General features: G+C 40.7%; 1 long non-coding RNA gene across 2 annotated transcripts in view; it reads right to left on the bottom strand.

Moving 5' to 3' along the window:
* Nucleotides 1–7,387, bottom strand: part of LOC129641671 (uncharacterized) — a 121,929-nt gene extending 114,542 nt beyond the window's left edge. For both annotated transcript variants that reach the window (XR_008709389.1, XR_008709388.1), the window contains exon 1: nucleotides 7,338–7,387. This is a non-coding gene — a long non-coding RNA (uncharacterized LOC129641671). The remainder of the gene's footprint in view (nucleotides 1–7,337) is intronic.
* Nucleotides 7,388–25,218: the final 17,831 nt, after the last annotated feature.

Here is a 25,218-nt window from a genome sequence, read left to right as displayed (position 1 = left end):
CTAAGATGGCACATTTATCTGATATGCATGTAGCTAGGATAGAATAAATGGCCTCTCCAAAACCAAAATGATCCATAAATCAAAATCAATAAATCAAAAGTGCAACCATCCTGACTAATGTCTAAAGTAAATGCCTAGTATGAATGAATGTGTAATCATACAGAAGACTGACAAGGGTTCCCAAACAAGCAGTCAAAAGTCTCCCAATGCCAGATATTTTTAACCCAAGCTACATAATGGAGACTGCACTGTAAATTCTTTTATTTGTTTGCAAGCCACTTGTGGGCCCACCAAGGGTCCATAGATCTAAGACTTACTAAATCCTATGCATATGATATGAAAAATATATTGGTCAAAATGTGTGTTTCTCCAAAGCTCAGTAATCTTGATTATACTAAAAAATCCTAAGGACAAAACACCTTGGAACAGATCATAGGACATTTGTCATGGATCAAAGACTTTTCAACATAACATGAAATAAGTCATGACAAAGTGTTACTAAGAGCCATGTGTTTATTTAATATCTACACCAATTGGCTCTTACCATGGAAGTTTTTCAGTCCATAATGATTCCTCTTCCAGACCCTGGTAATTCAATTTCCTTGCATTGGTGTGCATTTTTATAAAGAATCAGTCCTCTCTTCTGTCTCCTTTCATCCTCCTCACTAGCATTATAGCACATGCACACATGGCTTATATTTTGTATTGTGCGTAAGAAAAAAGCAAGGGATTGCATGAACATGGAAACAGTTAATGGGACTAACAAAGACTACTGCTGCTGCTAAGTCACTTCAGTCGTGTCCGACTCTGTGTGACCCCATAGACGGCAGCCACCAGGCTCCCCCGTCCCTGGGATTCTCCAGGCAAGAACACTGGAGTGGGTTGCCATTTCCTCCTCCAATGCATGAAAGTGAAAAGTGAAAGTCAAGTAGCTCAGTCGTGTCCGACTCTTCGCGACCCCATGGACTGCAGCCTACCAGGCTCTTCCATCCATGGGATTTTCCAGGCAAAGTACTGGAGTGGAGTGCCATTGACTACTACATAGATACAATTACCCAAGTATAGATCCGATTGTCTTCATTTCAGGAAGGATTCTACTACTGACTAGCATTTTTGGTAAACCTTCCATTTTCAGCAAAGAAGGATGATTAAGACCTTGATCCACTACTTCTTTTAGGCTTCTCTGTGGGTAAATGTCCCACATTAGAAAACATAGAACCAAGTATTTGAAAAGTTTTTCTTTCTCTCGAGGACAGAGAAACAGCTTATAGAAACAACTTTGTTGTTGTTGTTGTTGTTTAGTCGCCCAGTCATGTCCAACTCTGCAACCCCATAGACTGCAGCATGCCCGGGCCCTCTGTCCCTCACGGTATAGTGGTATAGTCAGATGGTCTGGGTTTGAAACCTAGCTCCACCAATTACTAGCTATATGCTTGTAGATAAACTACTAACCTCTCAATACCTCTTTCTCCTCAACTGCAATAAGGGTTGTTGTGGGGGGTCATATGGGATAGACATGTAAGCACTTAGAACAGTATTTATCTCTTAGCAGCTGCTCATTTTTGTTGTTTGTGAACAATAAGAACTTTGTGACTGCCCCTGTTTACCTTCTCATTTTGACCACCAAGAAATTCAGGTCAAGTTTTCATCCCAATTACAGCAACTGATTATGCTTCGAAACCCTAGTGATATTTTGGACGTGAGTCTCAGTGAACTCCGGGAGTTGGTGACAGACAGGGAGGCCTGGCGTGCTGCGATTCATGGGGTCGCAAAAAGTCGGACACGACTGAGCGACTGATCTGATCTGACTTTTTCAAGTTTACATTTTTTGCCTGCTTGACTTTTTATGATTGTCTGTATTAACATAATTTAAATTCTTTATGTAAGAGTGAAGAGAAAAATAAGTAAAACTAACTCTAGAAATTGTCATTGTTTGTAGCTACAAATGTATATAGATTTGAAAGTTCCCAAGGCAATTCTGTGTAACTAGGATGATTATGTGCTTTAAAGGAAGAAATTGAGGCACTGCTTTGTGGCCTGACATATAAAAGCATTCAACAATAAAGTTACTTTACTCCTCTAAGCATAAACTCCGTCATCTGTGAATGCTGGTCTTAAATGATCTCTACCTCTCAATGTACTTTTGAAGATTAAAGGAGATAATATTTTTAAATTAAAGCATCAGATCAGATCAGTGGCTCAGTCATGTCCAACTCTTTGTGACCCCATGAATCACAGCACGCCAGTCCTCCCTGTCCATCACCAACTCCCGGAGTTCACTCAGACTCACGTCCATCGAGTCAGTGATGCCATCCAGCCATCTCATCCTCTGTCGTCCCCTTCTCCTCCTGCCCCCAATCCCTCCCAGCATCAGTCTTTTCCAATGAGTCAACTCTTCACATGAGGTGGCCAAAGTATTGGAGTTTCAGCTTTAGCATCATTCCTTCCAAAGAAATCCCAGGGCTGATCTCATCTCCTTCAGAATGGACTGGTTGGATCTCCTTGAAGTCCAAGGGACTCTGAAGAGTCTTCTCCAGCACCACAGTTCAAAAGCATCAATTCTTCGGCGCTCAGCCTTCTTCACAGTCCAACTCTCACATCCATACGTGACCACAGGAAAAACCATAGCCTTGACTAGACGAACCTTTGTTGGCAAAGTAATGTCTCTGCTTTTGAATATGCTATCTAGATTGGTCATAACTTTCTTTCCAAGGAGTAAGCATCTTTTAATTTCATGGCTGCAATCACCATCTGCAGTGATTTTGGAGCCCAAAAAAAATAAAGTCTGCCACTGTTTCCACTGTTTCCCCATCTATTTCCCATGAAGTGATGGGGCTGGATGCCATGATCTTCGTTTTCTGAATGTTGAGCTTTAAGCCAACTTTTTCACTCTCCTCTTTCACTTTCATCAAGAGGCTTTTTAGTTCCTCTTCACTCTGCCATAAGGGTGGTGTCATCTGCATATCTGAAGTTATCGATATTTCTCCCGGCAATCTTGATTCCAGCTTGTGTTTCTTCCAGTCCAGCATTTCTCATGATGTACTCTGCATATAAGTTAAATAAACAGGGTGACAATATACAGCCTTGACATATTCCTTTTCCTATTTGGAACCAGTCTGTTGTTCCATGTCCAGTTCTAACTGTTGCTTCCTGACCTGCATACAAATTTCTCAAGCATAGTTAGCTTAAAATGTGGTGATAGCTTCAGGTGTACATTCTGTTTATATAAATATATTCTTTTAAAATTTTTTCCTTTATAGGTTATTATAAAATATTGAGTATAGTTCCCTGTGCTATACGGTAAGTACTTGTCATTGTTGTTTAGTCACTAAGCTTTGTCCAACTCTTTGCAACCCCATGGACTGTAACCCATCAGGCTCCTCTGTCCATGGGATTTCCCAGGCAAGCATACTGGAGTGGGTTGCCATTTCCTTCTCCTATTTTCTCCTATACACACACATACATTAGTGTGTATATGTTAATTCCAAACTCCTAATTTATCCCTCCTTTATCCTACGTCTTTGGTAACTGTAAGTTTGTTTCTATGTTTGTGGGTCCACTTCTGTTATGTATATAAGATCATTTGTATCTCTTGTTTTAGATTTCACCTATAAGTGATAGCATCTGATACTTGTCTTTGGCTCATTTCTCTTAGTATGATAATCTCTAGTGGCATCCATGTTGCTGCAAATGATATTATATTTTTTTAAGCTGAGTAATATTCCATTGTACATATGAACCACATCTTTATCCATTCATCTGCCGATGGATATTTAGGTTCTGTCCGTGTCCTGGCTGTTGTACATAGTGCTGCAATGAACACTGGGGTATGTATATTTTTTTGCATCATGGTTTCCTCTGGATATACCCCCAGGGGTGGGATTGTAGGGCCATAATATAGCTGTGTTTTCAGTTTTTTAAGGAATCTCCATACCGTTCTTAAAGGAGATACTTTTTGTTAAAGTCTCAAACACAATATCCAGCACATCATAAATGCTTCTAATGATTATCGACTGTTTGTTTCTTTAGGTTCATTCTCAGCCCTTTCCTGTACTTCTGAGTGTCCAAGAGAATGACCTTGATGGAATATAAGCCTGGGCTCCTCAACTTTCCAGTTAAGTCAGCAGTTTGGAGACTGGGAGGAGAGAGAAGATGAGATATTTATTTCCTAAGTTTTTTCACCTCCTTCTCTCCACCTCCCCTATATCCAGCCCCCTCTCTGCTCGTTATTGTTGTTTACTCACTAAGTTGTGTCCAACTCTTTGCAACTTCATGGACTGCAACCCACCAGACTCCTCTGTCCATGAGATTCCCCAGCAAGAATACTGTAGTGGGTAGCCATTTTCTCCTCCAGGGGATCTTCCTGACCCAGGGATTGAACCCACATCTCCTGCATTGGCAGATGAATGCTTTACCACTGAGCTGCCAGAGAAGACCCACTCCCTCTCTGCTGCTGCTGCTGCTGCTGCTGCTAACTCTCTTCAGTCATGTCTGACTCTGTGCAACCCCATAGATGGCAGCCCACTAGGCTCCCCCATCCCTGGGGTTCTCCAGGCAAGAACACTGGAGTGGGTTGCCACCTCCTTCTCCAATGCATGAAAGTGAAAAGTGAAAGTGAAGTCGCTCAGTCGTGTCTGACTCTTCATGACCCCATGGACTGAAGCCTACAAGGCTCCTCCATCCATGGGATTTTCCAGGCAAGAGTACTGAGTGGGGTGCCATTGCCTTCTCCACTAGGCCCTGGCTAATCACTGGCTATTCTGCATCTGTGCTGCCACCCTGTCCCTGAACCACAGGTCTTGTCGGTTCCCTATAATAATTCCCTCCTCTAACTACAGTAATCAAGTTGTCTCAGTTTGCTGAAGGATTTTCCCTGCCTTATCACTAAAGTCATGTCCCAGGAACCCTTCCAGGCCTGAGCCAATAGGAAACAGTTGACTACCCTACCTCCCTTTGATCCCAAAGTAGAATAACTAACCTCTCTAGCCCTCCATCAGGTTATTTTCTAAAGTTACAGGCTTATGAACGATTTTACTTTTATGGGGAGATTTCTATATTTTCCAAAAGTAAATAAATCTGAGCAGAGCTCTGGAAGATGAAAATCTAGGCTGAACTCCAGTGATATGACCTTGGGCAAATGACCTAACCTTTCTGGTCTTCTGCTAGATCATTTGTAAACTAGATGATTTTGCCTGCTGAAGTACTGATGTTGCCTTCTTCTAGAGGGAAATATATTTCCCTCTATATACCCATCTCTATACCCTCTATACCCATCATTACCTGTAGATCTACTAAGTCATGAGCTGAACAAGCAGCTTGAAATTCCTCTCCTGGAATTGCTCTGATTCAAGTCATCAATAACTTTCTTATTGTCGATCTAATGTCCAATCTCCCTTCCTCTGACATTTGGTATGACTTCTGTAGTGAACTGTGTTTCACAGAAACCTGTATCCTAGTCCCAACCTCCAGTAGCTAGGAATGTAAACTTATTTGGAAATGGAGTCTTTGCAGATGCAATTAAATGAAAGATCTCAACATGAGAGCATCCTAGATTTAGAATGGGTTTTAATTCAGATTGGTGGTATCCTTATAATGAAAAGAAGAGGGCAATTGAGACACAGAAGCAAAAGGATGAAGGTCATGTGAAGAGAAAAGCTGAGGCTGGAGTTGTGCTGCCCAAGCCAAGAAACACCAGGAGCCACCACATGCTGGAAGAGGAAAGCAAAGATTCCCCTGCTTCAGTAAAAGTATGAGTCTACTAGGCTCTTGATTTCAGACTTCTCGTCTTCAGAACTGTGAGCAAATAAATTTTTGTTTTAAGGCAAGCTTGTGGTAATTTTTATGGCTGCCTTAGAAAGCTAGTACACCAGATCTTCCTTGATTTTCAAGAGAGCCTTCATTTTTGTTCTCCTCTGACCCATATATATATATGAGCCATTGGCTCGTTGGTGAAGCCAAACCTGCAAAGTTTTGTTCTTGGCTGTCTTCTGTATACTTTACACAATTGTCCTTCAATGGAGAGTTCCCCATCAAGGTATCAGACTTCACCATGGGTGATGATACCCAGTACTCTATATCTTGGAAGATTTCAGACACCTCTTTCTAGATTTCAAATCAAATATGACCAATTTCAACTCATTATCTTCTCTCAAAAACTTACTCCTACCCCCCACACCATATTCTCTAATTCAATCAATGACATCAACATCTACTGCTGCTGCTGCTAAGTTGCTTCAGTCATGTCTGACTCTGTGCGACCCCATAGACAGCAGCCCACCAGGCTCACCCGTCCCTGGGATTCTCCAGACAAGAACACTGGAGTGGGTTGCCATTTCCTTCTCCAAGTCATAGACTAGTAATTTCTATCTCAGAAAGATCTCTTAAAAACTGCCCGTCTCATTTTACCATCCCCAAAGCCACTAAGATCATGATTTCTACTGATTCTGGTCATGACTACTACCGCCAGCTCTCCAGAAAAAACATCTTTCCATTTCTTTCCCATTCTCAGCATCACCTTCAAAGTTATCCTGAGAAGTCAAAATCATGTTCTTACTGTTCTACTTCAAAGTCTCTGTTGGATTTCTACCATCCAAAGCATTGAGCTTCTTTTCTGCCACACACAGAACAGGTGTTCACATTCATCAGTGGTACCAGTTATACACGGTGGTCTAAATGCTTGTCACAGCTCTGCCCCTTTCCCTCCCAGTGAAGAAACACATCAAAATACAAGCAAGGATGGCTTATTTACCTGGATAATTTCAAATCCCAGTAGTTGAAAGCAAAACTAATTATTTTCGAAAACTTCAGCATTTTATTATTCATAGTAAATAACTTACAATGTATCTCACAGGCATATTGTATTGTGACAGAGAAATTGAGGACAAATTGCCCAGAGAAAGTCTAGTTCTCTAACATGCCATACAAAACCGTCACAGTGTTGCTCGTTTTTCTTATTGTTTCTCATTCCCCACATCACTCCCTGTGCTCCAGCTACACTGATGACATAGCATTTTCTGAAGACACATTTGTTAACGCTGAACTGCCTATAATGTCTTTTACCCCACTGAGCAACTGGTGAACTGATCTCCTTTCAAGACTCTGCTTAAGTGGTACATCTCTGAGAAGCCCTCCCTGAGCTTTTAGACACAACTGTTCTCTGATTCTTCTTCTAAACATATCTGTAATCATTTCCTAAGGCGGTCATAACAAATTAGCATACACGGGGTTGAAAACAACAGAAATGTATTCTCTCACAACTCTGGAGCCCAGAAGTCCAAAATCAAGAGTGCGCCAGGGTTGGCTCCCCGTGGAGGCTCTGAGACGTGATCCTTCCTCACCTTTTCCTGGCTTTTCCTGGCTGTTGGAAACCATGGCCCCCTTCAGCTGTGCTGTGCTTATCGTTCAGTCTTTCAACCCCACGAACTGTAGCCCGCCAGGCACCTCTGTCCCTGGAATTCTCCAGCAAGAATACTAGAATGGGTTGCCACGCCCTCCCCTAGGGGGTCTTCCCAGCCCAGGGATCGAACCCAGGTCTCCCACATTGCAAGTAGATCCTTCACCATCTGAGGCACCAGGGAAGCCCAAGAATACTGGAGTGGGTAGCCTATCCTTTCTCCAGGGGACCTTCCTGACCCAGGAATCAAATCGGGATCTCCTGCACTACAGGCACATTCTTTACCAATCTGAGCCACCAGGGAAGCCCCACCCTTGGGCTCATGTTGTTTAAATCCAATCTCTGCTTCAGCAATCACCTGGCATTCTCCCTGTGTGTCGGCATCTCAAGTCCTCCTCTCATTTCTCTTATAAGGACACCAGTCGATGATTCAGGGCCCAGTCTTGGTCCAGGGTGATCCTACCTCAAGACCTTTAACTTAGCTACATGTGCAAAGACTCTATTTCCAAATAAGTTTGCATTCCAGGCAGCAGGAGTGAGGGCTTGAACCTAGCTTTCTGTGGAACACAACTGAGTTCACTACAGTTCCTCTGCCAGAATCATATAATAATGATTCCTTCACATCTTATGCCTCCTCCATCACACTCTGGGCTCCTTGAAGGGCCATCACCTACTCTTTTTTTTTTTTTATTCCCACAGCTTATCACAGGTCCTAGTACCTAGTAGGTACTTAACAAATATGTTTTTGAAGAAGGAAAGGAAAAAGCAAGTGAAACTGACTCTCTTTTCTTCACTCACACCTTCTCTCAAGCCTTAGGTTTCCAAGAATCTTCCATGCCTAAGCCATTTACATTTATTTATTTATTTAAAAATTCTACAGTGCTTTACAATGTTCAAAAATTTCACACACGATTTCCTACAACCTCATAAGAACCTTTTCTTTTTTAAAATCCCTTGCCCCTATCTTGCCCACCCCCCTTTCTTCTCCCCACTGGGAGTCAATAGCTTTTTCTCTATGTTCTCTATATCTGTGAATCTGCTTCCTTTTCTTTTTATTCACTACTTTGTTGTACCTTTTTAGATTCCATATATAAATGATATTGTACAGTATTTGTTTTTCTCTGTCTGATTTACCTCACTTAGCATCAGATCAGATCAGATCAGTCGCTCAGTCATGTCTGACTCTTTGCAACCCCATCAATTGCAGCACGCAAGGCCTCCCTGTCCATCACCAACTCCCGGAGTTCACTCAGACTCACGTCCATCAAGTCAGCGATGCCATCCAGCCATCTCATCCTCTGTCGTCCCCTTCTCCTCCTGCCCCCAATCCCTCCCAGCATCAGAGTCTTTTCCAATGAGTCAACTCTTAGCATGAGGTGGCCAAAGTACTGGAGTTTCAGCTTTAGCATCATTCCTTCCAAAGAAATCCCAGGGCTGATCTCCTTCAGAATGGACTGGTTGGAACTCCTTGCACTTAGCACAGTGCCCTTCAAATCCATCCATGTTGCTGCAAATCATGCCTAAAACCCTTAAGGAATGTGACCAAGGACCAGCCCCAGAGGGCTAAGCAACACTGAGGGTTTTCCTGCCTCTTTACGGAACTGCAGATCTGAAAGCATTTGGAGTTCATTTGGTCTCTGCCTTGAGGCACATCTGCACAGTTGGATTGTCCTAGCATCTGATAAACTAGACTGAAGAGAATCAATCCTGTTTTTAAAACTCAACAGAGAGGTGCTTTTGAAAACCCTTTATGACACTGTTCCCACTTGTACTCAGTTAAAAAAAAAAAAAAAAACAAAGCAATGTAGTGTCTCCTTACAGGTCCTGTTGCATTTCCCAGGTTCCCCTCCCTCTGCCACCACATAGAAGCTCACATTTTGAGACCAGCAGAAACACTTTTCAAAAGCTTCCATACCCTTGAAAACTGAGCACAGCTCAAGAGCCAGAAAATCTAGAGCTCTTGGCCTAAGGAAGACTACTGAGACTTCCAAAGGCTCTTTGGTGTACCTAGAAAATTCAGATAAGCATCACAGTACCCCTTAGAAATAGAGTAGTGGATCATGCAATTAATTATTCCAAAAATCTCCATCTACAACTATACACTAATTATCCATTTCTTTCCCTCTTAACCCTGGGCTTTCAAGCTGCCTATAAAGCCAAGAATATTGTGTCTTGCTATTGCAAGATTAAGTTTCATATTTGCCCCAGAAAGAAGTCAAAGCAAAAAGGAAAGGGGGAGAAGGAAACACCTCTAAGCCATGCATAGTTAAGGATTTGGTTTCAGATCAACGTTAAAAAGCAGAGATAATTAGAAACATCATATGATTTGTGTACAACACAAGACCTGCATTGCTAACTAAAACCATAACTGACCTAATTTCACTGAATGTTCTAACAAAAATGACAGACATGTAAAGAAAGAAATATAATACAAGCAGTGGATGATCCATGTTTTCCTCTTGAGTTTCAAACACATTCCTTACCCAGCAGACAATACTGACGTGTTACTGACAAGAACACAGACCCTCGCACGGCCAGCAAAATGGTGTGTGAACATCCCCAAACCCACAAGATTACAGCTGCTTGACCCCAATAAGATTAAGGTGTTTTTCTTTTTTTTTAATTAAATTCCAGTGTACTCAGAGAATGGGACAGAAAGCTAATCAAAATGCAATCCATTACAAAATCTGTCTCTTTTTATCAAATCCATTAAGAAAATGTAAAGGAAACTATAATGGGAATTCATTTCTCTCTTTCAATATAGGACAAAATTAACAAAGTCTCTACCATCTCCTAAATGATTCAAGAGTCTCCAACTGCACCCAGGGGTATCCACAAGACACAACAAGGGACATCTCAAGGTCTAATCTCTCTTGCAGACAGTTTCCTCCCTTCTCACTGTAGCTCTTCCCGCACACAAGCATGCTTGGGAAAAGGTCACATTGTGTAAGTTATTTCTGGTCTTCTGGCAGAATTTAAGCTCTAAGCTGGCATTTTATTTGCCTCACTCTACTTGGAAATCCCTTGCATCAATTCTGCTTTCACAAAGAAATCGGGCGGTGCCACTTTCTCTTAAATGTTCTTTGCTGTATATTTCCTGTTGGGTAAATGTTTATGGAATGCACCCAATAAAGTGTCAAAGGGAGAACAATGTCAGCAAGAACAAGATTTAGGAGACTCAGGGAAAATTCTTGTCCATACTAAATATGGGTGAGAGCACCAGGAAATCAGAAAGTCCCATCTCTGGGACTTCTTATCCCAATCTGACCTGTGCTGCCTTGTCTAAGGCTGCTTATCTGTCTCCCTGCTTTTAAGTAAGCCTCCCTTTTGCATTCTCAACTCCCATAGCTTTAGCTGTAAAAGATAGGAGACTCTCCTGCAGAGGTGACTGTGTTCTCTCCACTACTTAGAGCAAGCTCCTCTATTAGACAGGTTTTCTCACAGCAACTACATACAATAATATTCGATCCCTGTTAACATGCTGATGTAGTACTATGTGTTGAAGATTCAGGTAAAGATAGCCCAGGCTTGTGGCTACACACTGGATGCTACCATTGCCAATATTCTCAAAATGGAATCAGTAGGGACTGCAGAATCTGGGCTTCTAAGTATGGCTAAGAGTTGTTCCCTTTCCCCTGGAAGGCAACAATCTGTTTCACATGAATACAGCCTTGTGCTGATTTTCTAGAAATTATTCTGCAGGCTGTTCACTCATTCAAGGGAGACTGATTGAGCTTGAGACAGTGCTTGATGCTCGAGAGCATCACAGTGAACAGAAAACTCTCCCTTGCAGTGTGGCACGTGGAGAACGACTCAAAAGGAGATCATCATAATCTACAAAGACTAAGGCTAGAATGGATACAGGGTTCTGCTGTGGAAAGAATCAGACAGAACCAGGGTCAGATTCCAATTCTTCAGTGTTTCCCTGTGGGATCTTCAATAATTTTGGGTAATTCCCAGCTCCAACCTCCTGGTCAATGTAATGAGAATATCTTTTTTATAAATTTGTTTTGAGAGATCAGTGAGAAAATGGATGTAAAAAGCCAAGTACTGTGCCTAATACATAGGAGATAGTCAACCAAAAGTGACTGCTATGAGTGCTTTGGACAGAGGAACATGGGAGAAGTTGGGGGAGATTAAATCTGTCCCCCAAATATGACACTTACTGCCCATGGTCTTTAAGGATATTGTTTCAGGAGTTTAGTACTATGTAACAAACTACACTAAAACCTACTGCCTTAAAGCACTCATCTTATTTTGCTCATGACTTTGCTGGTCAGGAATTCAAGAAGAGCTCAGGTGAGTGGTTCATCTCTGACCCATGGGTGTTAGTTGACACAGCTAGGGCAGAGCATCCACTACACGAGGCTCCCTCACTTGTCTCCCTGGTACCTCAGTGTCCCTTGGCCTCTCCCTTTCTTCACATGACATCTCACCCTTGATGGCCTCTCCACAGGGCATGGGCTTCTCACAGGCATGGCAGTCTCAGGGGAGCCAGACCTATCACATGACAGCTAGTTTCCTCCAGAGCCTGCATTCCAAGAGATAGAAAGTGGAAGCTGCCAGTCTCTGAGGCTTGGGATCATCACAGTCTATCAGTCAAGTAGTCACAGAGTCAAACCAGATTCAAAGTGAAGGGATACAGACTCCGTCTCTCAATGAGAGGATTAGCAGCCATCTTTAACCTATCACAGATGTGTGGGAAATCATCAGACAGAAAAGTAGAGGGAAGCATTTGCAGACCTAGAGAACAGGCTGAGTGGACAGAATCTGGAGGTGAGCCCTGCATTTATCTCCTCCCCGTCTAGAGTATCAGGCACATGGTTGGAACTGGAAGCAAGGTGGGGCTATTGCCTACTGTTGAATGTTTTAAATCCTGACTACAAGTTGCACCTGTGTGGAACTATGAACCATCATCACCTCACTGGAAACAATGGAACTGATTCTCTAATTCAGCATTTCTTATCTCTAATTTCAGCAGTATCTAGTGGTAATAGGAAAAGTCAAATATTCAGTGATTATAAGTCAAGTTACTCGGTGACCACACTCTCTCATCCTTCTGCCTTTACAACCAAATATTTTATGACCTATTGTCCCCTGGGTCACATATAAATTTAGGATTTATTGCCATATATTGACATCATAGACATTTTTCGCTCCAGAGACCCCCACTGAACCATAAGCATCTACGTTTGGACTTCCATCTACCCATCACCACCCTAGCACCATGCCTGATCCACTCTGAGCCATAGGCAGTTTGGGTTCTGGGAAAACATAAGATGTAATTTGTGTCCTCATGGGACTTTTCTTGTTGGGCAGTGAAAAGAAGACAGACCACCACAGTGTACTGTGACAAGCACAGACCTAGAGGAAATGAGATGTGCTTCAGACAGCAGGCAGACTTCTTTGGGGCCATTATAGGCTTCCAGGTGACTTTATAAAAAAATAAACACACACGTGCATGCACACATACATGCACACAGTCAAAGAATACCTAGGGATCAAATTTAGAACAGAAAAAACATTCTCTGAGTAGCATTTTAAGGAGAAGCATATGGGTGTGACATACATTGACCACACAAATGATATAACTAAATGTTTTGTTAATTCTGGAAATTTTTGCCTCAAATGACATTATGGGGCATTTGGGATTAGCAGTCATTTTTGTCTGTTTTTAACCACTGCCCCTCTGACCTAATGTCCCATTATTTTAACTATCACTTAAGAAACTTTGTCAACAAAGGTCCGTCTAAGCAAGGCTATGGTTTCTCCAATAGTCGTGTATGGATGTGAGAGTTGGACTATGAAGAAAGCTGAGCACAGAAGAATTGATGCTTTTGAACTGTTGTGTTGGAGAAGACTCCTGAGAGTCCCTTGGACTGCAAGGAGATCCAACCAGTCCTTCCTAAAGGAAATCAGTCCTGAATATTCATTGGAAGGACTGATGTTGAAGCTGAAACTCCAATACTTTGGCCACCTGATGTGAAGAGGTGACTGACTCTTTTCAAAAGACCTTGGTGCTGGGAAAGATTGAGGGCAGGAAGAGAAGGGGATGACAGGGGATGAGATGGTTGGATGGCATCACCAACTCAATGGACATGAGTTTGGGTGGACTCCGGGAGTTGGTGATGGGACAGGGAGGCCTGGCGTGCTGCAGTTCATGGGCTCGCAAAGAGTCAGACACAACTGAGCGACTGAACTGAACTAAAGAACTAATGAATTTCAGACTAAGCCTGTCATTTTCAACCAGTAAAACTCACCGCCTTCCTTTTCAACACACACCCAGACTTTCCTTGTGGTGTGAGAGCATTCAAGGTATCGTGGAGAAAGCTATCGGAAACAGAGGGAGGAATGAGAGCCAGGCTGCCAGCCACGAAGAGCCACCCTCACATCCTCCCACATGTTCTCCACTTTTTGGGTTTTCTTCCTCTGCTGTTTTGCTGCCTTTCTCTCTATCATTTGTTTCATAGAACCCAGCTTAATCAGCTTTTTACAATTTCTATATAATTTAAAGGGAAGTCAAAGAACATTCCATTTAATGTCTCACTTTGCAGGGAGAGAGCTGAAGCTCAAATATACTGACTTGCCCAGCATCACAGGGTCAGAGTTTCTCACTCCACTAAAGCCAGTTGCCTTTCAAGCCATGTCCAAGAAATAAAGAGAATGAAATTCATCATCTTTCCTACAAAGCATTGTGAACAAGGATTACAGGAAAGTTATTATTTCAAAAACATTATCTGTTCTGCCTATTTCATTACATATAGTTGAGAATGCCTCAAATTTAACCCAATTCAAGATAACATACTTTCTAAAGCAGGTCAAGACTTCTACTGCAGGTTAAGAAATTGTCAGAAATACATACTCCGTAAAAAAAACACACTATACATTCCAACGTCTTTTCTAACCGGAAAGAACCTTGGTTAATTATTTTGTATTGAAATTAGTTCTTAAGAAAAATTCACTCTAAGAATAAGGCAAGACTATGTTTTACTGCAAATGTAAAATTCTTACATTCCATAGAGAGGTAATGATAATGTTGAGTAAAATTTTGTGAGTATAAGATGATGGATGAATCTTGAATGATACAAATAGTGTTTTATTAATCAGTGACATTGTTAAACTGTATAAAACAGTCTCTTCTTTAACCAGAAGAAAGGAAATCGGTTTACATAATGGCAATTATATAATTAGGAGGAACTACAATAACATTTGGCTATCCTGACTTAATAACTGTGTTATGATAGAAACAAAATATTATTTATGTTATCCTCTCATTGAAGCCAATAAAAATTATAAGGCAGCTGATTTTATTTATGGATGTCTATTTATTACAGATTTCTTTTAGATTTAGCTACCACAAAAATGACTCTTTGGCAATGAATATGGATGATTGGATAATTTAATACCATACTATCTCAGCCAAATTAAATGAAAACATATTGGACTTTTATCTTCCACCCAAGTAATTTTTCTTTAACTGTCTTTTTTTCCAAATACACTTGGCATGTCTTGACTTGCTTATTGTCTAACTTTCAGTTAGTGACCACAGTCATCCACAAAGACAATGTGCAGAACATTTAGGAATCAATCTTGCAGACAGGTGTCAGTCCCATGCTGGGAAGTGGTTCTCTGCAGGATAATGAGCTACAGCGCAGATGGTCTGGAGCAGCAAGACTAGGGGAGGAGGGGAAAAAGTTAAAAGAAGATCCTTGTTGACCAGAGTTCAGAGATCAACTAGGTTGGCAGAAGTAGACTCTCTAATCCAGGAACACAGGGAATCACATTGTTTGTCAAGCAGGCACCTTTCAGCCTCTGCCTCCACAGGGAGGCCTGTGTGTTCATGTACAGAGTCCTGACCCTTCAGTTATGGTCAAGACTGCTGGAGACTATTGGTGGGAATATCCTGAGATGTGATAAGTAGTGAAACAAGCAAAGTTCCACCAGGAGTGGGATAGTGGAATTATCCCACCCAGGAGTCAATTTTTGAGATGGAGAAATGGATATAAATAAGTGAAATATGAAAAATAAGTGAATGATCTAGAGAACAAGGGAGAAGGCAATGTCACCCCACTCCAGTACTCTTGCCTGGAAAATCCCATGGACGGAGGAGCCTGGTAGGCTGCAGTCCATGGGGTCGCAAAGAGTCAGACATGACTGAGCGACTTCACTTTCACTTTTCACTTTCATGCACTGGAGAAGGAAATGGTAACCCACTCCAGTGTTCTTGCCTGGAGAATCCCCGGGACGGGGGAGCCTGGTGGGCTGCATCTATGGGGTCGCACAGAGTCGGACACGACTGAAGTGACTTAGCAGCAGCAGCAGCTAGAGAACAAAGAGCAATATACCTAAATACAAGGAATGGTAACTTCATGAGCCATTAAAGTGAGACATTGGGACTTCCCTGGTGGTTCAGTGGTTAAGAATATGCCTTCCAATGCAGGAGACATGAGTTCAATCCCTGCTCGGGGAACTAAGATCCCACATGCCACAAGGCAACTAAGTCTGCATGCCACAACTAAGGAAGCCTGTTCACCACAACAAAACCTAGCACAGCCAACAAATAAATATATGTGTGTGTGAAGTCGCTCAGTCGTGTCTGACTCTTTGTGACCCCGTGGACTGTAGCCTGCCAGGCTCCTCTGTCCATGGGATTCTCCAGGCAAGAATACTGGAGTGGGTTGCCATTTCCTTCTCCAGGGGATCTTCCCAACCCAGGGAAGATCCAGGTCTCCTGCTTTGCAGGCAAACGCTTTATCCTCTGAGCCACCAGGGAAGCCTCAAAACAGAGGGGATATATATATATACCTATGACTGATTCATGTTGAGATTTGACAGAAAACAACAAAATTCTGTAAAGCAATTATCCTTCAATAAAAAAATTAATTAAAAAAAGAAAATAAGAATATCATCAAGCATATAAGAACCCAGAAATTTTGTTCTTCTTCTTACTCCTTATATAAAAGGTAACTTCTTTGTGAGTTACTTGAGGAAATGAGATTTTAAAAAATTAAAATGAAGTGGAATATTGAAGCTCCTGACTAAAAGACATGGCTGGGTTTTTTTTCCATTGAAAGATCATTAAAATAACTAGATCAAGCTTTGGATCTCTTTTGGTCATTAGAACACACTTTTTCTAGATTTTACTTTCTTCCTATCTTCACAGTGTTAAGATGAATGCCAAGCTCATTTTCTATCCAGTATGGCTTAAAATAAGAATGTAAGTTGTGTGAGGACATGAAAAAAATATACTATTTCATATCTCACAAGATGGTTAACAAGGTACTGAGTGTTTAATTGGCTGTTTCTGATACCCAAATGTTTTAATCCCAAGAGGAAATGAAATGACTTATCTTAAACAAATTATTTTATATGTTATCATTCCAAGATAGCATTTACACATCAGTGCTTTTATTCAAGAGAGTGAGTAATGGGAATGTTTAGCACAATGGCTGATTGAGGTGGGAGTCAAGGACCGAGATGTTATGAGGCACAGAACTTTTGGAGAAAGCTTAAATCTCAAAAGAGAGGTGTGTGCCTCCTCCATGGCTCCTAAGGCCAGACATGGCTCTGTTTCCGGTATGAAACAGCCAAACCAAATATTTGGTTAAAATGATATGTTCACCATCAAAACAATTGCCTTTCTATTGCATAATGTCATTTCGTATCAAAAGATACAATAGTCCAAAAGCCATTATCCTAATAATGTTTAGTCAATATCAATCAAGATACAAAGATTATAAGAAGTTTCTGTGTAACAAAGGACTCTCCCAAAATTAATCCTGTTTTGTCTCTAATTGAAAGCATTTTCAAGCTATTCTGAGTTTTTACATTATCCCATTCCAGTGCAACATCGGAGTTGTCATACGAAGACTCTTCCTCCTCTGGGATAACAATCAACAAAGAGGGAAAAGAATTACTTTTGCTAGTAGGATACTGTTTTATATGATCCTATATTTAACTGCACATGTTATTACCTTTTTAATATTTACATGGATATGAATTTAAAAGACATTGAAATATTAAATACTTGTCAAGTGTATATTGTCTCCTTGATAATAGCTTCTTTGCTTTTTTTTTTTTTTTTGATGCATTATAGTCACTTGAATTGCTTTGAAACATTGAAAGATCCTGGTTGGAAAGATATATAGAGTTAGACGCTTTGTAGTCTAGTTTAAGTAATGAGATTCAGGGACTACAATAAAAAAAATTTTAGAAGTGCAGTTGTTCTTAGGATTTTATTCTTATACCATCAATTATGTGCCGGCCTTAGGAAAAAAAACTAGTGTTTTTACTATAACTTTCTATCTCTATTGCTGCCTAGTCCTTGATGGAAGTGCTAAATGCAAAGAAATGTCAAAAATAATAGAAAGAAGAAATCAGAAGTAGAGTGACAGATAATTCACAACCAGCTTCGGACTCAACTCAGTAGCTGAGTATCTGTAGCTGTGTCAAAGAACTAAGCTTTGGGGCCCCTAATAGTCTTGATAGTCTCAGTTTTTTAACTATTGTTTGACACAGAAGAAATTTTGACCTTGTTTGATTAATTGATGAATTAACTAATGATTCTACAGTCTGTTTATCTATAACTTGTCTCTCTTATTGAAACTGTCTCATTCCTAGCACAGGACTATTTCCAGTTCTCATATTCATTCACCTGGATTTTTTCCAGGTTGTCTGCAATTATTAGCCTACTATTTATTTTTCTCCTTTGCAAATTAATCATTATCTAGTCATTAGGCCCTCTTATCTTTTCATTCAGTTTATAGGAGCTTTGAACAATACCCATAGTTTTACTTACCTGTATGTAAATGACACAGAATACATCTTTCTAGCCCAGAACTCTCCCTGAATTCTAGCCATATATCCATCTCCCTTTGGACATCTAATAAACAGTCATGATTTGCCCCACCCCATGCCATATGCTTTTTCTAGTGTCCTTATCTCAGTAGATGACACTACTACCCATGCATAATTCTTGACAACTTTCACATCTTTGAATACACATTAAGTATCTTAAAACTACTTATTCTTTTCCTCTGCCTCTTCTAGTACCACCTAGCCTAAGCTGCCATCATCTTTCACCTTCACTACTAACTACTTTGTCATTACTACATCCACTGATACATTAAGAAAAGTCAAGATTAAGTGGAGCTATTTCCTGCAAGTTCAAGACCATGGCAATTGCTCAGTACTCCAGGATAGCAAGAGTAACAGGGAAAACCTTCAACATGCATGGCTCCCAGACTTTGCACCAATGTACATACAAATTACATACAAGGGGCTTCTCTTGTGGCTCAGCTGGTAAAGAATCTGCCTGCAATGCAGGAGACCTGGGTTCTATCCCTGGGTTTGGAAGATCTCCTGGAGAAGGGAAAGGCTACCCACTCTAGTAGTCTGGCCTGGAGAATTCCATGGCATGTATAGTTCACGGTGTTGCCAAGAGTCAGACATGACTGAGCGACTTTTACTTTCACATACAAATTAAGATCCACAAAACAGCACGTTTGCCGACTATGAAAGCTTTAGTACTTTTTAAATTAAATTATAGCTGATTAACAATATTGTGTTAATTTTGAGTAAACAAGGTGTTTTTGTACAAATAGATATGTATATATCTATATTCTTTTTTGTAATTTTTTCCCATTATAGTTTATTACAAGATATTGAATATAGTTCTCTGTGCTATACAGTAAATCCTTGTTGTTTATCTATCTTATGTATGGTAGTACTAAGTTCATACTCCTAATTTATCCCTCTTCTATTCCCTTTTGGTAACCATAAGTTTGTTTTCTATGTCTGTGAGTTTGCTTTGTAAATAAGTTTCTTTGTATCATTTTTTTTAGATTCCACATATAAGTTATCATACAATATCTATCTTTCTCTCTTACTTCACTTAGTATGATAGTCTCTAGGTCCATCCATGTTGCTGGAAATGGCAATACTTCATTCTTTTTTATTGCTGAGTATATATGTACACAACAATACCATATCTTCTTTATTTATTCATCTGCTAATGGACACAAGTTGCTTCAATGTCTTCCCTATTGTAAATAGTGAAGTTTCTATGTTTTCATTGTTTATTTTTCTTTCTGTTCTTATATACTGGTCTTGCAAACTTCCTAATACATATTTTAATCACAAGGTCAAGATCTACAGTTGCTTTATCTGATTGAGTACTCACTCAGATGAATGCCAGAGACTTTTAAAGCCCAGACCTGAGCTGATTTAGTCTGATGGTTGGGTATTAGATTTTCATCTTTATTTTCACTTTTTCAGAACAGGACTAAAATAATGAAATGCATCTGGTTAATCTACACATTGCAGTATTTTGGAAGACAAGCTGGTGTGGTGGACTTCAGCCTGCAGAAACCAGGGTCTGAGCCCAGCTCTACCACTTACTAGCTGGCTAATCTAGGGCAAGTACAATTCTATACAGTCCCAGTTAAACTCCTTTTAGACATTCAAGCATTGGGTTTAGAATCTGAAAAATTTGGCTTCAAGGCCAAGTCTTTCACTTACAAAAATTTAAGAAAGTTTCTTAACCTTCTCTGGGCCCCAATTTCATCATCTATAAAACAGAGATATTCTACTTACTTCACAGAGTTGTTTTCTTTTTTTCTTTTTTTGACCATACAGCATAGCTTGCAAGATCTTAGTTCCCCAAGCAAGGACCGGATCCAGCGCTTGGACGGTAGAAGTGTCGAGTCCTATCCACTGGACTACCAGGGAAGTCCCCCCTCACAGTGTTGGTTTAATGATCAAATTAGTTCAGGGACAAGTGCTTATGACAGCGACTGGCACCAGGAGCTGCAATGGGGAAAATAAACTAGAAGCAGGTGAGACACATGCTTAGCAGGTCCCTGACCAGGAAAAGGTGAGAGGTTCATGGGGCAGGTTGCCAGCAGCCAAGTCAAAAAGCAGAGAGAGAAGAGAAGAGTGAAATCAGAAAATGGAGTTATTGAGCATCAGGAATCTATCATCTGTTAGTAAAAAAAAAAAAAAAAAAAAAAAAACAGAGAGAGAAAGAGAGAATGAAGAAAACACTCAGAGTAAAGGGAATGGGAGAGCCTTAGTCCCAAAGAGAAAATATCAGTAGCTTCCTGACAATTTTCAATTCCTGAGGACCCAGCTAGAATTCACTTTTGTGAGGTTTCTCTGAATTATTTCAACAACAACAAAAATTTGTTATGAGTAATTTTAAAGAGGGGAAACCTGACAACATTACCTCTGCCAGGCAATCAAAGTCAACATCAACAGTGAAGAGTCATGCTGATAGCACATAACCTTGGCATGATGTGATAATGACAATGCTTTATGTCTGTGTTCCTCCTCCCCAAACATACAACCCCAGTCAAAGTATAAGAAAACCACTGGCAAGCCTTGGTTGAGGGACCATCTACAAAATACCTGACCAGTATGCCTGAAAACTGTCAAGGCCATCAAAAACAAGGGAAGTCTGTGAAACTATCACAGCTAAGATGAGCACCAGGAGACAAGATCACTAAATTTCATATAGTATCCTGGCTGGGATCCTGGAATACAAAAAAGACTCTGAATTAAAACCAAGGAAATCTGAATGAGCAATAGAGCTTAGTTCACAATAATGTGTAAATATGGACTTTTTCATTATGACAAAAACTATTCAATATGTTAACAATTATTTTTAATTATGACTAAGAAACTATACAATTATGTTAACAAGTGAAAGTAAGTGTTATGTATAAGGGAACTCTGTACTCGCCTCACAATTTTTTGTCTGACATATTCTAAAATAAATTAAAAAAATAATAATAAAGTAAAACGCTCTTTTGTTCTTTGAGCTAGACTGAGATAAGGGCTGACCCTGCAACCAAACCAAATTCTGGCTTAGGTACTAATCGAGACCTTGAACAAGTTACTTAAAATCACCAGCTTCTTTATTCCTCTGTAAAGCAGACGGAGTATGTTTAAAGTTTGCTGGAAGAATTAAAAGGCTAAATGTGTGGACAGACAATCACTTATTAAAAATACAATTATTTTTGCTATCATCATCCATCATTGCTGTTTTTGTGTGCTGTGCACGGTCATGTCTGACTCTTTGCAACCCCATGGACTGTAGCCCATCAGGCTCTTCTCTCCATGGAATTTTCCAGGCAAGAATACTGAAGTGGGTTGCCATTTCATACTCCAGGGAAACTTTCCAACCCAGGGATTGAACCCATGTCTCTGGTGTCTACTGCATTTCCTGCATTGGCAGGCAGATTCTTTACCACAGTGCCACTTGGGAAGACCCATCATTATTATTATTTAAGTAAGGTACATTACTTAAACATGGAAGGTACTCAGCAAATATCGTCTCCTTTATCCATTCCCCCTTGTTGATTCTTTATAAAACGTACACACACCACCCTAGAGCATCAATACATCTCAAATGTCTGTACAAACTCTTTATTAACACAAGCAAAATATATACAATTGACCACAGAAAATGTCACTCTAAACTAGAGTGATTCATCCACTGAAGGAATCTTCTGTGGAGAGCTTGTCCTATATCTGCTTGCTCTTGACCAGGGCCGCCAGGCTGACAGCGGGCCAGGGACTGGCCTTTGTCCCTTTAACCTTTTTCTCACTCTAGGCTGGCTGGCCTCAGCCTTGTCTACTCATAAAATATGCCAGTGTTTCCCACAGGGTCTGGCCCTCTATTCCACCACACAATATGGAGAATTTTTAAAAGGCAAACAGGGCAAACGGGCTATCAACCCTGTACAGGGAACTTGAATAATAATATAACATTTGATGAAGATTTTTTAAAAGACAACTTTCTAACACAGGTCATTAAGGTGGCCTGTGTGTTATTTAGGATCGTATAAGCATAGAAAAGGAAGAAAGTAATATTTCAGTCTTTTTGCTATTTTCCTAAGGAAACATACTTTCTTTTAAGCCTAAAACATAATGTAGTTAACTCATTTTTGATAATATAAAATAATCATATCATAGAAAATACACTATGAACAGAAGAGAAAATCTTCTCCAAGATTGAAAAGCAATTGTTACCCTATCTTAAGTCTGATATTTAAAATGTTCAGGATTTCTTTTGTTTCCTTTATCAGCAGACTGTTTTTCAGGCTTTCTCCCAACCCTGCCCTATCAGTTAACATGTAATTCAGTTTCCCTTAAAGCAAAAACATTTGGAGGATGTGGAGTATGTACTTGGCATGCTGTTAGGCCTTGTGAAGACACATTGGATAAAAGACACAATCCCTGCCTTCAGGTGGCTTATTATACAGCAGAGGAAATAAAACATGATAATAATTATAATATATGCTTGGCTAGAATCTTATGAAGCCTATAAAGGATGCCTATTCAAATCCCCATCAGAGGCAATCAAGGTGAGGGGAGCTATTTCCAACTAAGAGGGATCAAGAAACATATGAATAAGAATTGTCCCTGAAAAACAAGGACTATTTTGACTCCTGGAGAAAAGGCAGGAGGATCCAGAAATGAACCTCACATATATGAGGATGTTCATGGAGCCAGTAAAGTGGAGTTCACAATACAGTTTACTTTTAAGTAAGTAGTTAAATTCCATACCAACAGCAGTTTGTTGCTTATTAATGATAATACTCCACTTTCGTTGAGTTCACCAGACGTGATTCTTCTTTATCAGTCATTGTAACTGGGTGAAGTATTCAATTTTGCCCTAATTTCTGCAGAAACTTCCTTTCTGGGCCTCTCTCTAGCCTTTTATAGAAGAGACACATGATGTCACTGTGTTTGTCCCTATTATTCCATTTGTCAGGTTTTGTTTGTGTGAATAACTCAACATGACTCAGAAATCTGACTTTTAAAGAATCAGTACTATTGTGAAACAGGCAGCACATGCTCTCCAGAGTTATTTAGTATGACTCTTATAAACTGAAAAATATATAAAAAGAGACATCAACACAAATGTGGAACTCAGGAAAACTGGCCCTGTCTTTCTTGCCATCAAATGTCCTAATGTATTCCAGTTCATATATAGGTCCAACATCTTAGAATTGGAGAATGTTTCAATTGGACAATATATGACCTTAGGAAAATTTGTTTAAATCTCCCTGAACTTCAGTTTTTCATGGGTAAAATAAGTCTGAGATATCAATGTGGAATCAGAACATCAATGGATCAAAACTCTAGAATCTGCTGAGAAGTATGCTTGCTGCTAAGTCACATCAGTCATGTCCCACTCTGTGCGATCCCATACATGGAAGCCCACCAAGCTCCTCTGTCCCTGGGATTCTCCAGGCAAGAACACTGGAGTGGGTTGCCGTTTCCTTCCCCAATGCATGAAAGTGAAAAGTGAAAGTGAAGTCGTTCAGTCGTGTCCGACTCTTAGCGACCCCACGGACAGTAGCCTACCAGGCTTGAGGGTATAGTTAAAATCTGCTCATTTTAAGACCTGTGTCTTGAGACCTTCTTGTTGTTGTTTAGTTGCTAAGTCTTGTCTGACTCTGCAACTCCCTGAACTATAGCTCTCCAGGTTCTTCTGTCTGAGGGATTTCCTAGGCAAGAATACTGGAGTGGGTTGCCATGTCCTTCTCCAGGAGGTCTTCCTGACCCAGGGATCAAACCTGTATCTCCCACATTGGCATGCAGTTTCTTTACCACTGAGCCACCTAGAAGCCCGTCCTGAGACCTTCAGTCAGTTCAGTTCAGTTCAGTCGCTCAGTCGTGTCTGACTCTTTGCAAACCCATGAATCGCAGTACACCAGGCCTCCCTGTACATCACCAACTCTCAGAGTTCACTCAGACTCACATCCATCGAGTCAGTGATGCCATCCAGCCATCTCATCCTCTGTCGTCCCCTTCTCCTCCTGCACCCAATCCCTCCCAGCATCAGAGTCTTTTCCAATGAGTCAACTCTTCACATGAGGTGGCCAAAGTACTGGAGTTTCAGCTTTAGCATCATTCCTTCCAAAGAAATCCCAGGGCTGATCTCCTTCAGAATGGACTGGTTGGATCTCCTTGCAGTCCAAGGGACTCTCAAGAGTCTTCTCCAACACCACAGTTCAAAAGCATCAATTCTTTGGCGCTCAGCCTTCTTCACAATCCAACTCTCACATCCATACATGACCAGTGGAAAAACCATAGCCTTGACAAGACGGACCTTTAGCTAATTCTAAATTTCTCAGAACCACTTAATGAGACATGGATGGTGAAACAGCTCACCTAGGAGCTAACTGACTCTCTGTGAAGCAATGCTGTGGTCTTTAGGGTGGCCTAGAACAGGACTGTCACAGCTGAGAATGCCTGAGGTCTGCCCAGGGTGGGTCCTAAGGGCTCTCCTTTCCTTTCCTTTCTTGTCTAATTAGCTCCTCAGAATAGAAATGCTCTCCCCTAGACTGTGGTATCACCAAGAAAAATCCAACTGAATTTGTATAATTGTATTTTGGGGGTTGGATCACAGGGATCATGGTGCACTCAAATATTATACAATAAACCAATTAAATATCTTGATAATTATATTCAAGGTGCACATCACAGGAGGGAGAGCAAAGGGTTCAAGCTAAGTCTGGTAGGAATTATCAACATCCTCTACCTTAGTTGAGAAAGTCTTCCTAAAGAAACAGGATTCACTTTAATAACCACTGGGACTCCATCGGCACCTGGTGTTTCTGGTTAAACCCAGTCTGGCCAGGACTCACAATCAGACTCAAGTGGGCTGGGACACAGGAATTCCAAGCTTTGAGGGCTTGACATATGCCACCTCACCTAGAATTAGTTGTGCGCGTCTTGTTCCTCTACTGGAGTGCATGCTTCCTGAAGGCAAGAATCTTGACATTACTGAAACCTTTGTGAGCCCCTAGACA

This window comes from Bubalus kerabau, chromosome 1 (assembly GCF_029407905.1).
Source record: "Bubalus kerabau isolate K-KA32 ecotype Philippines breed swamp buffalo chromosome 1, PCC_UOA_SB_1v2, whole genome shotgun sequence".
NCBI lineage: Eukaryota > Metazoa > Chordata > Mammalia > Artiodactyla > Bovidae > Bubalus > Bubalus kerabau.
This window is presented reverse-complemented; position numbering and strand designations above follow the sequence as displayed.